This window comes from Piliocolobus tephrosceles, chromosome 18, assembly GCF_002776525.5.
Source record: "Piliocolobus tephrosceles isolate RC106 chromosome 18, ASM277652v3, whole genome shotgun sequence".
Classification (NCBI taxonomy): domain Eukaryota; kingdom Metazoa; phylum Chordata; class Mammalia; order Primates; family Cercopithecidae; genus Piliocolobus; species Piliocolobus tephrosceles.
The window spans coordinates 47146708-47163524 of NC_045451.1; the positions used below are offsets into that span (position 1 = coordinate 47146708).

General features: G+C 38.0%; 1 protein-coding gene and 1 long non-coding RNA gene across 6 annotated transcripts in view; one reads left to right on the forward strand and one right to left on the reverse strand.

Annotated features, from left to right (window-relative positions):
• Positions 1-16817, reverse strand: part of MAPRE2 (microtubule associated protein RP/EB family member 2) — a 164060-nt gene that overhangs the window by 47283 nt on the left and 99960 nt on the right. The window lies entirely within an intron of this gene.
• LOC111539729 overlaps positions 640-16817 on the forward strand; it is a 16545-nt gene continuing 367 nt past the window's right edge. The window contains exons 1-3 of the long non-coding RNA XR_002730759.3: positions 640-687; positions 11516-11668; positions 16268-16437. This is a non-coding gene — a long non-coding RNA (uncharacterized LOC111539729). The remainder of the gene's footprint in view (positions 688-11515; positions 11669-16267; positions 16438-16817) is intronic.

Here is a 16817-nt window from a genome sequence, read left to right on the forward strand (position 1 = left end):
TGCCAGAGGGAAGGGACTTCCTCAACAACGCAGCACCTGCCACTTCCCAACCCTAAACTCCGTGTATTGTGCTGCATGCATCAGATATCACCAGCTTCCACAGCCAACAAACAGAACCTCACACTATAAAGCCAAGGAAACCAGTGTAAGAGGAGTTCTTCCTAGCTTCTACCAGAGAAAAGAAATATACATTTTCTTCCACCTGGCTATCACCTGCTCCAAGTCATCAAAATAAACTTAAGAGGAAAATGTAAACATGAGAGAACTACGAAAGTTTTCATGAAACATGTAGCTCAAAAAATACACATATGCACCGGGCGCAGTGGCTCAAGCCTGTAATCCCAGCACTTTGGGAGGCCGAGACGGGCGGATCACGAGGTCAGGAGATCAAGACCATCCTGGCTAACACGGTGAAACCCCATCTCTACTTAAAAATACAAAAAACTAGCCGTGCGAGGTGGCGGGTGCCTGTAGTCCCAGCTACTCGGGAGGCTGAGGCAGGAGAAAGGCGTAAACCCGGGAGGAGGAGCTTGCAGTGAGCTGAGATCCGGCCACTGCACTCCAGCCTGGGCGACAGAGCAAGACTCCGTCTCAAAAAAAAAAAAAAAAAAAAAAAAAACCACACACACACACACACATGCTTAAACTGTTTTCACAGGTGAAAACTACAAGCCAATTAATACCAATGTAAGTATTAAGTATTACTTATACTTATTAAGTATTAAACATTACTTATTACTACTTATACTTATTAACTATTATTACTTATTAAGTATTAAATTGGTAAATTTAATCGGTAAATTTTGTTACAAGCCAAATTAATATCAATTTAATTCCAGTCCAGAGCAGTGGGGTTTCCACATTAACATGAAGTATGAAGACATGGACACTGAAAGTTATGAAGTTCAGAGTCATGCTCTTTATGACTAAGAAACACGACAGAAATGTCCAATGAGCCCCCTGAGGAAATGATCATAGAAAAAGAGGACTTTTTAAAAAAATACACGAAGAGCTCTTCAACATGACCACTACAACTGGGAAATTCTGGCAAGCTGTGTTTACTGATGCATATCTTCTTACTAGTATAGGCTAATGGCATTTAGGAAAACAAACTGGAAGTCAGAATGATTCTTTTTCTTTTACAAGAAAGAAAACCAAGAGGCAAGAATAGGAACAAGCCACCATTTTTAGGTTCATTCTTTCTTTGCTATCTCCAGAACTCTTGGTCTATTTCTATGATGTGCCCATGATCAGTATTTTTGCAACATGAAGTCTCTCTCCTCATCCTTTACACTATCAAGGCTTCCACGAAGGGCCAGTCCTTTACTTGGGTGACTCACTTTAGGAAGGAAGACCTGCTCTGTCTCTTATGAGAAATAAAGGTTAGGCATCCTTTACTGAGATAGGAATCTGAGATAAGGGAGAAAAAGACATAGGAATCGAAGGGTTGTTAAAACAGGAAATGTTGGCACAACTCCTATTTTGTAGGTAAGAGCATAAAGTGGTGAAATATAGGCCATAACAAATATCTCCAGAGTCTCTGCATCTGGCGTCCCTTTTTAGATAACATACCCTGAATACTAACTAGTAAGTTCCTAGTCAAGCAGATGGGTTCTCTTAAAAAGAAGACAAAATAAAACAAACCAAAGAAAAAAAAAGACACTGGGGGAGGTAAGAGAAACATCATGATCTGGAGGGTATTCTTTGAGTCATCACCCACTATCCAGTTCTTTCTTTTGAAGGGCCGCCAGATGGAGCAAATTCCAGTTGCCACTTTAACATTATCTTTAAACGGATGGGATTGTTGAAACACAACTGCCTCATTACCTGGTCTTTGAAGTTATTTTCACTTTTGTAGAGTTTAGCATAAAATTTATCTATGGAGACCCAGATACTATATACTCTTACAAACCAACCAACCAAATCCCTCATGTTTCAGATTTAAAAAGAAATAACAGCTTTTGAAAAACAAAAAACAAAAAAACTCTTCCATATAGTGAGGGAAGGAAGGAAAAATCATCTCTAGCGTCTTCATCCAGAAATAACCACTCAAAATATTCTGGTATATGCCATTCTAATCCTCTCTGGGAGTGTGTGTATGTGTGTGCGTTCGTGTGTGTGTGTGTGTGAATGTGTGTGTTTTCTTAAAAATGTGATCCTATTTTAAAAATGTAATCACATCATACCCATTTTTTAACGTAAACTTTCTGAAACTCAACAGACCATAATTCTCTTTCTGCGTCATTTAGTATGCTCTATCAATATTTTTAATGGCTTTCTTATTTTTATATCTTGCTTATCAACTTTCTTGAACCAAGAATACATAAATATTCATGCATATTTCCGTCAAGTACTTTTATGGTCTCAAGTTTTACATTTAAATTCTGAATCCATGTGGAATTTATTTTTGTCTATGATATAAAGTATGGTTCTAATTTTAGTCATTCCAAATGGTGGAAATCTGTCATTTTTGGCTCCCCAGGATTTGGACACCTACTACCTGGGGAGATGCTATCGTGCCCTGCCCCCCACCACAGAAGCTGAAAGTGGGCAGGCTACCCTTTCCTTCATAGCGATAAGGATGCAGGCCCATGACCTAGGCTCTGTGTTTGAATCCTGCCTCAGTCTCTGAGTTGAGGGAATGATATAAACGCACAGGGACCATTAGAGTTTAGTTGTGGTGGCAGAGTGGTGGGGTCCAGAGTCCTGAGCAGCAAAAGCAGCACAGTGCCATCCAATTCTTGTGACACAAGAAAGGCTGTGTTCCCAGCTCCTTAGCATCCTTTGGTTCCTGTCCATCTTCTGAGCTCGGCTTTCTATTGACTCTGAGCTACCCAACATTTTCTTCTACCTAAGCCTGCCAGGATTAACTTCTGCTATTTTCAACCTAAACCACTAACTGATAAAGTTAGTAGGTGTTGAACATCACAACTTAATAGGTAATCTATTCTTTCCCCACCAATGAGAAGCACTATTTTTACTATATATTGCCTTCCTAATACATGTACCTAGATCTCTTTCTAGACTTTTTTTTTTTTTTTTTTTAAGACGGAGTCTCGCTCTGTCACCCAGGCTGGAGTGCAGTGGCATGATCTCAGCTCACTGCAAGCTCCGCCTCCCGGATTCAGGCCATTCTCCTGCCTCAGCCTCCCGAGTAGCTGGGACTACAGGTGCCCACCACTGTGCCTGGCGAATTTTTTGAATTTTTAGTAGAGACAGGGTTTCACCATGGTCTCAATCTCCTGACCTCGTGATCAGCCCTCTTCAGCCTCCCAAAGTGCTGGGATTACAAGCGTGAGCCACTGCGCCCGGCCCTTTCTAGACTTTAAATTGCCTTTTCTGTTTCCATGGTAGTTCCACATTCTTATTTAAAATTCTATAACATGTATTACTATCTACAGAATAATTTCCCCTCCTCTTACTCTCAAAATTTTCCTAAATTTTATGCCATTTATTCTTTTCATTATATTTTTGAATTTGTTATTCATGGCATATAAAAATAATAGCTTTCAAAAAAATAGGTAGCTTATTAATCTGTATTTTGTTTTTGATAAATATTATACACATTATGGGGTACAAGTGTGAGGTTTTAATGCATATATACATTGTGCAATGATCAAATCAGGGTATTTGGCACATCCATCACCTCATACATTTATCATTTCTTTGTGGTGAGAACATTCAAAATCGCTACTTTTTTTCCCAAGTGGCTGCAAAATATTTTACTTGGTATTTCACCATTGCTTATTTAACCTTGTGCTTGTTTTCCAATTTTTCTCAATTATAAATAATGCTATGATTTGAAAAACTCTTGTCTTGAGAAAGGTCAACATAGGTCAGGGAGATGTTGGCTCTAAATAGGGTACACTCCTGGGATTTGAGGGCAAGGGGGATATGAAATACACAACACAGTATTGTTAACCATAGTCACCATACTGTATAATAGAATGCCAGAGCTTATTCCTCCTACCTAACTGTAACTTTGTACCCACTGACCAATCTCTCTCCATTCCTCCCTCCCCTTTCCCCTTTCTAGTCTCTGGAAATCATTATTCTACTCTCTATTTCTATGAGATCAACTCTTTTAGATTCCACATGGGGAAGATCATGCAGTATTTGTCTTTTTGTGCCTGGCTTATTTCACAGAACACAACGTCCTCTACGTTCATCCACGTGGCCACAAATGACAAGATTTCATTTTTTTATGTGACTAAACAGTATTTCGTTGTGTATTTATATCACTTTTTAAAAATCCATTCATCACACTGATGGACATTAAGGTTGATTTCATTTCTTGGTTATTGTCAACAGCGCTACAATAAAGATGAGTACAGATATCTCTTGGGCATACTGATTTAATTTCCTTTGGCTATACATCCAGTCGTGGGATTGCTGGATCATATAGTAGTTCTGTTTTTAATGTTTTGGGGAGCTTCCATATTGTTTTTTGTAATGGCTGTACTAATTCACATTTCTACCAACAGTGTATCAGAGTCCTCATTTCTCCATATCCATGCCAACATTTTTTTTTTTTTTTTTTTTTTTGTTTTTTTTTATAATATTCTTTTCTTTTTTTTTTTTTTTTTTTGAGACAGGGTCTTGCTCTGTCTCCCAGGCTGGAGTGCAGTGGCATGATCTCAGCTCACTGCAACATCCATCTCCCAGGTTCAAGTGATTCTCATGCCTTAACCTCCCAAATAGCTGGGACTAGCGCCTGACACCACGCCCAGGTAATTACTGTCTTTGTAGAAGAGATGGGGTTTCACCATCTTAGCCAGGCTAGTCTTGAACTACTGACCTCAAGTGATCTGCCTACCTCAGCCTCCCACAGTGCTGGGGATTACAGGCGTGAGCCATTGCGCCTGGCCTCTTTTTGATAATAGCCATTCTAATCATCAGGATGAGGTGATGTCTCACTGCGGTTCCCATTGTATTTCCTTGATGATTAGTGATATTGAACATCTTCTCCTATACCTGTGGCCATTTGTGTGTTTTCTTTTGAGAAATGTCTAACCAAGTCTTTTGCCCATTTTTTATTTCGTTCTTTTTTCTACTGAGTTGTTTGAGTTCCTTATATTAGCCCCTTGTCAGATGAATAGTTTGCACGTATTTTCTCCCATTCTGTAGTTTGTCTTTTCACTCTGCTGATTGTTTCCTTTGCTGTGAAGGAGTTTTTTTGTTCGATATAATCCTATTTGTCTATTTTTGCTTTTGTTAGGTGTGCTTTTAAGGTCTTACCCAAAAAAACTTTGCCCAGAAATGTCATGAAGTATTTCCCCTATGTTTTCTTCTAGTCGATTTATCATTTTAGGTCTTTCACTTAAGTCTTTAGCCCATTTTGAGCTGATTTTTGTATGTGGTAAGAGATAGGGATCTAGTTTAATTCTTCTGCACATGGATAGCCAGGTTTCTTGGCATCATTTATGAAGAGACTGTCCTTTCCCTATGTTCCTGGCACCGTTCTGTGTGCTCTATTCTGTTGGATTGTTCTACATATCTATTCTCAGGTGATATGGTTTGGATCTGTGTCCCCACCCACATCTCATGTTCAATTGCAATCCCCAATTTTGGAGGTGGGGCCTGGTGGGAGGTGACTGGGTCACGGGGACAGTTTCTCATGAATGGTTTAGCACCATTCCCTCAGTGCTGTTCTTATGATACTGAGTAAGGAGTGAGTTCTCCTGAAATCTGGTTGTTTAAAATGTGTGTAGCAAGTGTGAAGCAACTCCCCCATCCCTCTCTTGCTCCTGCTCCAGCCACGTAAGATGTGCCTGCTTTCCCTTTGCCTTCTGCCATGACTGGAAGCTTGCTGAGGCCTCCCCAGAAGCAGAAGCCAATATGCTTCCTGTATAGCCTGCAGAATTGTGAGCCAATTAAGCCTCTTTTCTTAACATTAATACATTACCCAATTTCAGACATTTCTTTATAGCAATGCAAGAATAGGCTAATACATCAGGCCAGTATGATGCTATTTTGGCTACTATAGCTTTGTAGTGTATTTTGAAGTCAGGCGATGTGGTACCTTCAGTATTTTTTTTTCTTTTAAATACAGATGCCATGGGAGAGCAGGACAGCCCACTCATTGACAAGGAGGCAAAGTGGAGTCAAAGGAGCCCACCCGTCTGCTGCAGTCCCCTGCAGCATTGTTCTTTTTGTTCAGTATTATTTTGGCTATTCAGGGTCTTTTGTGGTTCCATGTGAACTTTAAAATTATCTTTTTCTATTTCTGTGAAGAATGCCATTGGTTTTTTTTTTTTTGTAGGAATTTTTGTAGGAATTTGCCTTGGATCTATAGATGACTTTGGGTAGTATAGGTTAAGTACACCTTATCCAAAATGCTTTGGACTAGAAGTGTTTTCAGATTTCAGATATTTTAAGATTTGGGAATATCTGCAAACACATAATGAGATATCTAGGAGACAGGACCCAAGCCTAAACATGAAATTCATTTATGCTTCATATACACCTTATACACATACCCTGAAGGTAATTTTATACAGTATTTTTAATAATTTTGTACATAAAATAAGTGTGAATGCATTTTGCCAGTGACCTGTCACATGAGATTAGGTGTGAATTTTTCACTTGTGGTATGTCAGAACTAAAACAATTTCAGATTTTGAAGCATTGTGATTTTTGGATTAGAGATGCTCAACCCGTATGGACTTTTTAACAATATTGATTTTTCCAATCCATAAACATGGCATGGCTTTCCATTTATTTATGTCCTCTTCAATTTCTTTCACCAATATTTTATATGTTCCCATTGTAGAAATCTTTCACCTCCTTGGCTAAGTTTATTCCCAGGTGTCTCACTTTTTTGGTAGTGATTGTAAGTGGGACTGCTTTCTTAATTTCTTTTTCAGATAGTCTGCTATCAGCATATAGAAACGCTAAAATTTGTTGATTAGTTCTAACAGTTTTTTTAAATTGAGGTTTTAGGGATATAAATATGTAATCATGCTGTCTGCAAACAATTTGACTTCCTTTTTTTTGAGACTGTGTCTACCAGGCTGGAGTGTAGCGGTAGGATCTTGGCTCACTGCAACCTCTGCCTCCCAGGCTAAAGCGATTCTCCTGCCTCAGCCTCCCGGGCAGCTGGGACTACAGGCAACCACCACCACGCCTGGCTAATTTTTGTATTTTTAGTAGAGACAAGGTTTCACCATGTTGGCCAGGCTGGTCTCAAACTCCTGACCTCAGGTGATCTGCCTGCCCTGGACTTCCAAACTGCTGGGATTACAGGTGTGAGACACCGTGCCCGGCCCTGAGTTCCTCCTTTCTAATTTGGATGCCTTTCATTTCTTTCTCCTGTCTAATCACTCTGGCTAGGACTTTCAGAACAATGTTGAAAAGAAGTGGTTAAAATGGACATCCTTGTCTTGTTCCAGATCTCATTCTAGTAAAGCTAGAATACAATTCATATACCCTAAAGTTCAACCTTTTGAAATGTGAAATTCAGTGGTTTTTAACATACTTGCAGAATTGTACATCCATCACCACTATTTAATTCCAGAAGATATTTATTACTGCCCAAAAAAAACCCTTCTTACTCATTAGCAGTCACTGTCTATGATCTCTCCTCCCTCCAGGCCCTGGCAACCACTAATCTATTTTCTGTCTCTGTGGATCTGACTATTCTGGACAATTCATATAAATGGAATCATGTAACATGCAGCCTTTGTGTCTGGTTTCTTTCATTCAGCAAAATCTTCTCAAGGTTTATCCATGTTGTTCCATGTATCAGAACTTTATTTCTTTCTTTACAGCAGATAATATTCCATTTTATGAATTACCACATTTTACTGATCCATTCATTAATGAATATCTAGATTGTTTTCACTTTTGGACTATTTTGAGTAATGATGCTATGAACAGTTGTGTACAAATTTTTGCATGGACATGTTTTCAATTCTCTTGGCAATATACCTAGGAGTGGAATTGCTAGGTCATGTGGTACCTCTGTTTAACAATTTGAAAAACTATCAAACTGTTTTCCAAAGCAGGTGTACTATTTTATATTTCTACCAGTAACAGACAAGAGCTCCACATCTTCATCATCACTTGTCAGTCATTTTGATTCTAACCACCCTGGATGTGAAGTGGTATGTCACTGTGGTTTCGCTTTGATTTCCCCAATGACTAATGACATAGAGCATCTTTCCTTTGTGCTTTTTAGTCATTTGTATATCTTCTTTGGAGGAATGTCTAAGCACATGCTTTGCTTATTTCTTAATTGGGTTGCTTTTTTGTTGAGTTGTAAGAATCTATATCCTAGATATAATTTTCCTTATCAGATATATGATTTGTAAATATTTTCTCCCATTCTGTGGACTGTTTTTTCACTTTCTTGATGGTATCATTTGAAGCACTAATGTTTTATATTTTAATAAAATCCAATTTAGCTATTCTTTTGTCACTTGTGCTTTTGTTGTTAAAACCAAAAACCACTGCATAATCCAAGGTCATGACGATTTACACCTACACTTTCTTTTAGAAGCTGCAGAGTTACTATCAAAGGTGAACTCTCCTCTTACTCATTGAGTCATTCCTACTGCTATCCTCATTCTCTCCTGCAATGCAAAATTCTTCCTGCATATGTGTTATTCCTAAATCCCTCCAGTATCATTCAACTTTGACAAAATAAAACCAAAGCTTCTTGATCCCACATCATCCTTGAGCTATTGTACCATTTATCTCCTCCTCTTCACAGTAAAACTTCAAATTGTCCCTGTTTTCATTGTTTCATCTGACATCCAATTCAATTTAGTACAAATTCAATTGTCTTCCAATCTCACCATGTTCTGGTCAAGGTCATCAAAAGCTTCTCTGCTATCAAATCTAACAACTGTTTTTCTTTCTGCATCCTACTCAACCTCTTAATAGTATTTGGTCTTGTTGACCACCTCTCTTGCTCTTGAAATTCTATATTTTCTTCTTTAATCAGATAAAATAGATGTCAACAAACTGGAAAATTCAGGAATCACTGCCAGTGTCCTGGAAGTCTTACTCAGCCACAAATCAGAATGTTCCTCATCAACAGATATACAGACTTTTGTGCCATTTAACTACCCTTGCAATAATGTGATGTACATTTTGAATAAACCCACTTTTATCTCATTATGCCAAGGTTACCATTATTCAGATCACATCCCTCTCCTGCTAAGAATATCACAGTGGTTTTCTATGAAACCATCATAAAATCCAAATTCCTTCCCTGGCTTAAAATACCCTGTTATCAGGCCTCTATTTCTCCATTGTCAAACTTCCTTTTAAGGAAGCTCTCTTCACGCTGGCTTCCTTGCTGTTCCTAGAACACTTTAGATTTGCTCCTGAATTAGGACCTTTACACACAGTTTCATCTAGAACTTCACATGGTGACCTTCTTCACATGCAGATGAAGGCTTATACGTCATCTCCTCAGAGACGTCCTCCCTTACCATGCCATATGAAGTAGCCTTCTAGTCACTCTTTTTCACCTCATCCTGTTTTATATTATTAACTCTTATGCTGGCATTGTATTAACTCATTAACATCCCCTCCAAAATGCTTGTTGAAGTTATTTGCCATTGTGATGGTATTAAGAGGTGGGACCACTAAGAGGTAAGCAGTCCACGAGGGCTCGGCCCTCCTGAATGGATGAATGCCATTCTTGGGAAAGCTGATTCATTATAAAAGGGCAAATTTGGCTCCTGTTCTCTCCCCTACTCTCTTGCATTTCTGCCATGGAATGATGCAGCATGAGGACCCTTGCCAGATGCTGGTCCCCTGATCTTGGACTTCTTAGCCTCCAGAAGCAGAAGACAATAAATATCTGTTCATTATAAATTACCCAGTTTGAAGTATTCTGTTATAGCAGCCTAAAACAGACTAAGAGAGTTTGTGGCTTATTTTTTTCCCTCACTGCAATATAACTTTCAAGAATACTTGTGCCTTATTTGTCTTGGTCCCTTATGTATCTAAACACTTAATACAGTACCTGGCATAAGTGGGTTTCAATAAGTATCTGGCTAATGAATGAAGATCTGCATAGTAGTTGAACCACAACAAGGGCCGGTAAACAGTAAAATTCTTATGTTGCCAAACTCTCCAAAGAGATATTATGAGAAGAGTTGCTAAAAACTCTTTTAAGAATTGATGAGGTATAAATAAAAAAATTTAAAGCCACTCAAATAAAATAAGAATCACCTGAGAGACCAAGTCTGCAGAAAAGTAAAAGAGAAGCTTTAAAAGGCTAAGCATAGGGTAACACATTCAAGTAACACAACCCAAATTGTAGGATGTTGTGCTTACCAAGAGGTTAATTATGATGGGATATTGAGCCCATAAGCTCAAGGTGCTGCTGCAATTATGAAGGTCTACAAGATTCTGAAATGATCTGGAAAGAAGTAGGGGGAAAAAAAACTATTCTTTCTACACTGTCTGTATCCCTACAGCCCTAAGATTGCTTTCAGTTGTTATACATCAAAAGTGACATAATGAGGCTGACAAGTGTGGGGACAGGAATAAAAAATGAACAGCTGGGAGGCTGTATGAAGATGGCAGAGCTCAAAAATGAACATTCATACTCAAAGGATTCAGGAGTGTATGATTTAAGTCTATAAAATCATGAAAAGCATAAGACAATCTCACTTTCACCAGATCCTAGAACTTCAACCATAGAGTAATATCAGAAAAAAGGAATATTTTTAAAGTGTTAATTTTAAGATAAAAGGAAATATTACCCTAATAATAAATTTATGGAATATATTATGCAAGAAATGTAAGACATAAAAACACCCACATTTGTGTAAAATCTGTTAGTGCTTTCATGTGTATGTTAAACATTCTGAATCCCATAGTATCCTTAAGAGGTAAGTATTTTTATTATCATTCCCATGTTTTACAGGTAAGGGAACAAGGCTCGGAAAGTCACCCAGCTAAGAAATTGCAGAGTGGAATTTAAATTCTGATCTGAACTTCAATTTTTTTTTTTTTTTTTTTTTAAGAAAAACATTCCTTTTTTCTATGCTGCTTTTAGGAAATTATATGTAAAAATTAAAAGGTTCAAAGAGTGTTTGGAAATTTTTATAGACTAAGTTTTAGAAATTTTTATAGATAGATTCTAAAAGGAAAATTCAAGAGAACATAAATTTTTTGGACTGGTGTTAGGAGTATCAGCTATATCTTTCCTACTTACAGTAGAATCTTGGGCTCGATAGATCATTAATCTGCTCCAATGTCACGACTTTCCATTTCAGTATATATACTTATAAGAATTTCATTTTACATATATACAATGTGTATATAAAAATAAACATCATCTCTATATATAATCTTATTGATCACCCATATATTTGAGACACATCTCTATATATGAATCTCATATGTACATGTATGTATATATCTTATTGCTGTCAAAAAAAAGTCTCACAGCATTTTTCCAGAAATGCAACACATCTGTGGAAAATACATCAAGCCAGACAGGGTTCTGCCACAAACAGCCACTCAAATTGCCCATCTGACTTCCCCACAGGCCAAGGAACTATTATACAGAGATGCCTATATCACTGAGGGATTTAGTTACAACTTTTTTGGTACTAACGAAGGGATGGAAGAAAAGCACAACAACCTCAATTAACTGGACACATCCATGTGATCACACTCTTCATGATCTGAATCATTACAGGTAAATGATTTGTAAAAAAGCGTACTATCTCAAGCTAGTATCAACAAAGAATGGGGAGGCGGGAACAGAAAACTATGTTGGCCTTTGGATCTGAACCTTCCCATCTTGAATGAACTGTGACATTTTATCACACCCTGCTAAGCCTACAGTATTCTTATCTGCAAAACGTCAGTGTTGGACTGATCTCTGAGCTCTAAAATTAGATGATTTTCTAATTCTCAGTGTGTCACCAAGTTCTCTTTTAAGGGATACTTGATATTTCTGCTAATTAGGAGACAATGATGCTCATCTTCATATGACTAAAATGTTTGCCAGCGCTCTTGCTTCTAGCCATCACTGGCTTTTGTCATAGTTAACATAAGAGGAGACTTACTAATAACACTGCCGCCTCTGGTGGAATATTCCTGGGGGCACACACACTCCTTCCAGATTCAGTTCTGGTGACTCTATCTTCCATGTACTTCTCTTTGGGATCTTGACATCTACAAACTCAGTAACACAGCCATATTTTCTGTCCAACAGTTGAATATTAGCAATGAAAAATCTCCTTCATGTTAGAATATTGTTCATACACAATAATCATAAAGTCATCCCAGCTTTATTTTGGCATTCAGCTCATCATTTCTTGAACTGATGTTCCTGCAGAACTGCAACTATTACCCAAGCCCAAACCTCGTGCTGAAGGAAGCATTCCCTTTTGGGAAATCAGGGCTTTCCCAAAAGGGAAGAAAGCGAGGCTGCAAAATACAAGATTACATATTTCCAGCACGTCAGTAGAAATCTGTCTACCTACAGAAATACATTGTGTAAGGAGTTTAACGGCAATTGTGAAATAATGCTTTGAAAGATTAACATTTTAAAGCAATTTAAAATCCCAAAGTTCAACTGTATGGTTCTAATCTAACAAAAATCTGATTAAATTAGTAGTGGCTTTTTGTTGTTTTCATAGCCATCCTTCACATTCCTGGCATGAGGAGTAGCTTGATAGCTTCAGCTACCACAGTATTATTTCACTCTGTTAAGGGGAACTTTGGACACTGTTTACCTCACCTGCCCTGAGCCACAAATGCAAAAATAAAGATCAAGAGTTCAGAAATCTGGTTTCAACTGAGATTGCTCCTTTGAATTCCCATGGTCCTCAGATGAGCTTCCTGCTTCTCTCCACTACCTGGCATTGTCAGAAACTTTTTATTCCTATTGCAAATAAGTCCAAAGACAAGCAGCTTTCAAACTGATCCCACGTAGAGGAAAAGGAGTAATAGCCAGCAGGAAGATTTCGACTCCTGCAGACACAGAGGTGGCTTAGGTGAACTGAAGAGAGGGCTGAAAAGCACCCCATCTTTTCCCTTGAACACACAGAATAAACTGTCAAAGGACATTTTCATCTCTTTTCTTGTATAGGAAAAGAAATAAGCTAGCAATGATTATTCAGGCAGAGAGGCAGATTTTTAAGAGTATCAGCAGATAAATTAAAAGGCCTTGTCAAACCATGTGGTCTTTTATCTGATAAATGCCCTCAGTTTTTCATTAATTGACATCATCTTAAAACCTTTTTAAGAATCTTACAAGGCTGCACCAAACTGCAATTAAAGGTGCCAGTATCCTCTGTTTATAACCTGCTTCCAACAAGAACCAATAATACTTTTTGTATTTTTAGTAGAGACAGGGTTTCACCAAAAAGTAATGTTATGTTTAAATCTGAATATTATTAAGAAGCCTGCAGAACTACATTAAACGTTAGGCCTGCTGTAGAGAAAATTGATCAGATATTAATATTACTGTAACAAATTGATTTTAAAAGTGCTTCTTCATAGAACCATCATGGAAGAGTAAAGAATATTTTCTTCTATCTTTCAAAAGGAAATGGCAATGGAGTAAAAACCTATATACCAAATAGCCCTTAAGATTTAGGTATCAATATTTTTATTAAGAAGTAAATTTTAGAAAAATAGAGATTATAACAGATTGAAATATACAATACACACAAGGGAGCTGATAATGGTATTTGCAAAAACAACTTACAAAGAAATTAACTCTTATAAATCTGTATTGAAAACTAGAACATTGAAAAGAAAACTGAAGTGGAACTGGACTATTTACAGCTGTTTTATTCAACGAAATCATGATGACCCTATTACTTGTAAAGGTAAACTCGTAGTTTAAAGCTTTAAGAAAAAAATATAAAACTTCAAACGTGTCTTAATGATACAGAAAAAGATTCAGACAACTGAAAGAATGTTTAAACTGGCACGTAAAATATCTCATTGGTTTCAAAGATTTCTTTTCATCTGCTGATTAATGGTCCAGGGGCCAGTGTTCAGTTTCATAGCTAGATTCTAACACCAGTGATTTCTTGTAGGATAATGTGCTCATCAAATTTTACCAAAAAAAGGTGTCTGACTTGGTAAAATATGATCTGGCTTCTCCAGACAAGTCAAGAAGGAAGAAGTAGGAGAGGCACTGGGAGCACAGGGCAGGAATGGTGTGCAGAACAAAATGTCACTGGCTTCCACAGAGGCTGATACTGAAACTGGCAGTGAGATGTTTCAAAGGCTAGCGTCTGAGAGTGGAGCTAAAGTTAGAATTTGGCATTCCAGATACAGGAGCAAAGGGGACATAAAAAGCCTTTATTACAAATGAAAAACAAGTTTGAAAGTCACATATGAAACCCATTCTGAAGAAGTCAGTTTTCTCATTAGGGTCATGAAAACAGAAAGTTTCATAAAGCTGTAATATCATGGGATATAGCTTCTCCACATGTGCACTCACATATTCTCACACACTTGTATTACCTTTCTACTTTAATGGACAAAAAGGTGTGTTCTTTTTTTAAAGTATTGATTAAGTATGTAAGGTCAAATTTAAGGTAAGAGTTAAATTTAAGTAAGACTTAAGAAGAGCTTGAGTAGAAGGTAAGACTCTGAAAAGATATGAGATCTTATCTAATTTTTGTAGTTACAGGTCACCTCTAAAGAAATGCCCACCTGTATGTGGCATGGAGAGACGTCACTTTGTTTATTTAGCAATGTAAAACAAACCAGCAAATACTTATTGAGGAATATGACCTTAGTCTTAATGAGAACCAAGTAACTTAGTCTTGAGAGTCCGGAGAAACACACATGGAAAAACAGCAAAAATACAAAACAACTATAAGTGCTAAACTGTATGGCCCTGATAAATATTAGTATCTAGGCCATACAGTTAGTTCAAAGTCTGCCCAATAAAAAACCAACAAAGAGTAATCAGCATTATCAAACAGAAAAAGTCAAGCCAAACTTGCATGATCACTTCAGTCCTCAAGGAGCTTAACTGCTAATGCTGAGGACTTAAAACAAGTACTCAACGAGCCTAAGGCTTTGTAAAGGTTTGAACATTGAAAAGAGAGAGAGCTCACATTTTGTTGAAGGTGAGCAGGAAGAATAGGGGAAAGTGGCATTTGATATGAATTTCAAAGGAGATACTCTAGGCAAAGACAGGGAATCAGGGCATATAAGTGAAAGGTGTGTTTGAGGAAATGTAGGTTACGGGTAGGGAGGGTGTGGGGATAAATGTTGGAAAGGTGGAATGCAGCTAGATTGCTCAAGGCTTCAAGGCCAGGAAAAGAAGAAGCTTAACTAATTTGGAAGGCAAACCAGTGCTGATTTCTGGGCACAAACGTCTTCAGAGAATGCCATTTTTAAGTTCTAATTTTCAGACCATTTGTACTTTTAGGTCAAATTAAATTACAAGTAAGAAACCTAAAGTTGATCACTTTCCCCACTTTCTCAGAGAATTTCTACAGAACCATTACCCACATCATACTATCAACAGTTATACACGCCAGGCCGCTACATGAACTCTACGTATGGTAGCCCCCAGAGAGGCTTTTAGCATAAGGTAAAATATACTGGTATGAGTGGACCAGAGCAAACGCACAGTCCACGTCTACACAACGCGCCACTTTCACAAGTTGCTCATTTTGTGGCTGAGGTCACTATCCCCGGGACTAGAGACTAGAAGCTCCAGGATTCTTCCCCAGATCTCAGCCATTTCACCCTCTCCCCAAGACATGCAGGTGAGAACTCCATACATATGGCCACTCTCCCCAATCCAGTCCGCTAGCTTTCACCTACACCAATAATATCCCCTATTACCACTTTCCAGAGGAAGGTGCTCCTTCCCCCGCAGCTCCCTGAGAAGAGTCCTGTCCAGAGAAAGCCCAGAAGGCCAGGTGTGGCACCAAAGGAAGCCTCCAGCAATTACAGAGGAACTCACACTCAGGCACCACATAACATTCATGCAGACTGTGATACATAACAGAACATTGTTCTTTGTGAGTTGCTTTCTTTTGATTTCCCAGGTTAATCCCAAAATATACTTTGCTTTCTAGGTACATTCTAGTATTAGAAGGATCCCAAATCCGTATGAAGAATATACAGTATTTACTTCAGGGATTCAATCATATGACCACAGTAGAAATAAAAGAATGGAATAAGTTTTGGAAAGAAAAGAAGCAGCAAAGGATTTCTGTGCATTTTTTAAACAGTGGATTTTAACATCATTCTGTGCAACTTTAAAGTTGATGTACATGTTTTCATTAAAATTTGGCTCCTTCCACAGTTTTCTAAAGTTCTTCCATGAGCTGTCACACAAATGTAATCTAGAAGAAAGGAAAATGGAGAACGATCCTCCTCACACAGAATGCAAAGAGAAACTGCAGGAAACAGGACTGGCATTTAGTTTCACATTTATATGCTTCTCATGTCAAATAATTTGGTCATAAAAAGCTTGTGAGTATTAAATATTTGGGTAAGAACACACCCTTGGGAGGGAGGGGACAAAGAGGTAATTTGCTATTTGTCAGAATTACGTAATGGTTTCAGGGTGGAAAAAGAACTCAATCTGAAAAATGATGGTGACTTTACGAGTTGCCAAGCAATTTCATTATTCTGTTTCCAGGTATGCAATTCTGACATGCCCAAACATTTGACAGTGATTTCTGACACTCCTTTTTCATACTGTCTACATGTCGGAGAAACTAGAAATTTAAAAACACAATTCAGGCCGGGCGCGGTGGCTCAAGCCTGTAATCCCAGCACTTTGGGAGGCCGAGACGGGGTTTCACCATGTTAGCCAGGATGGTCTCGATCTCCTGACCTCGTGATCCGTC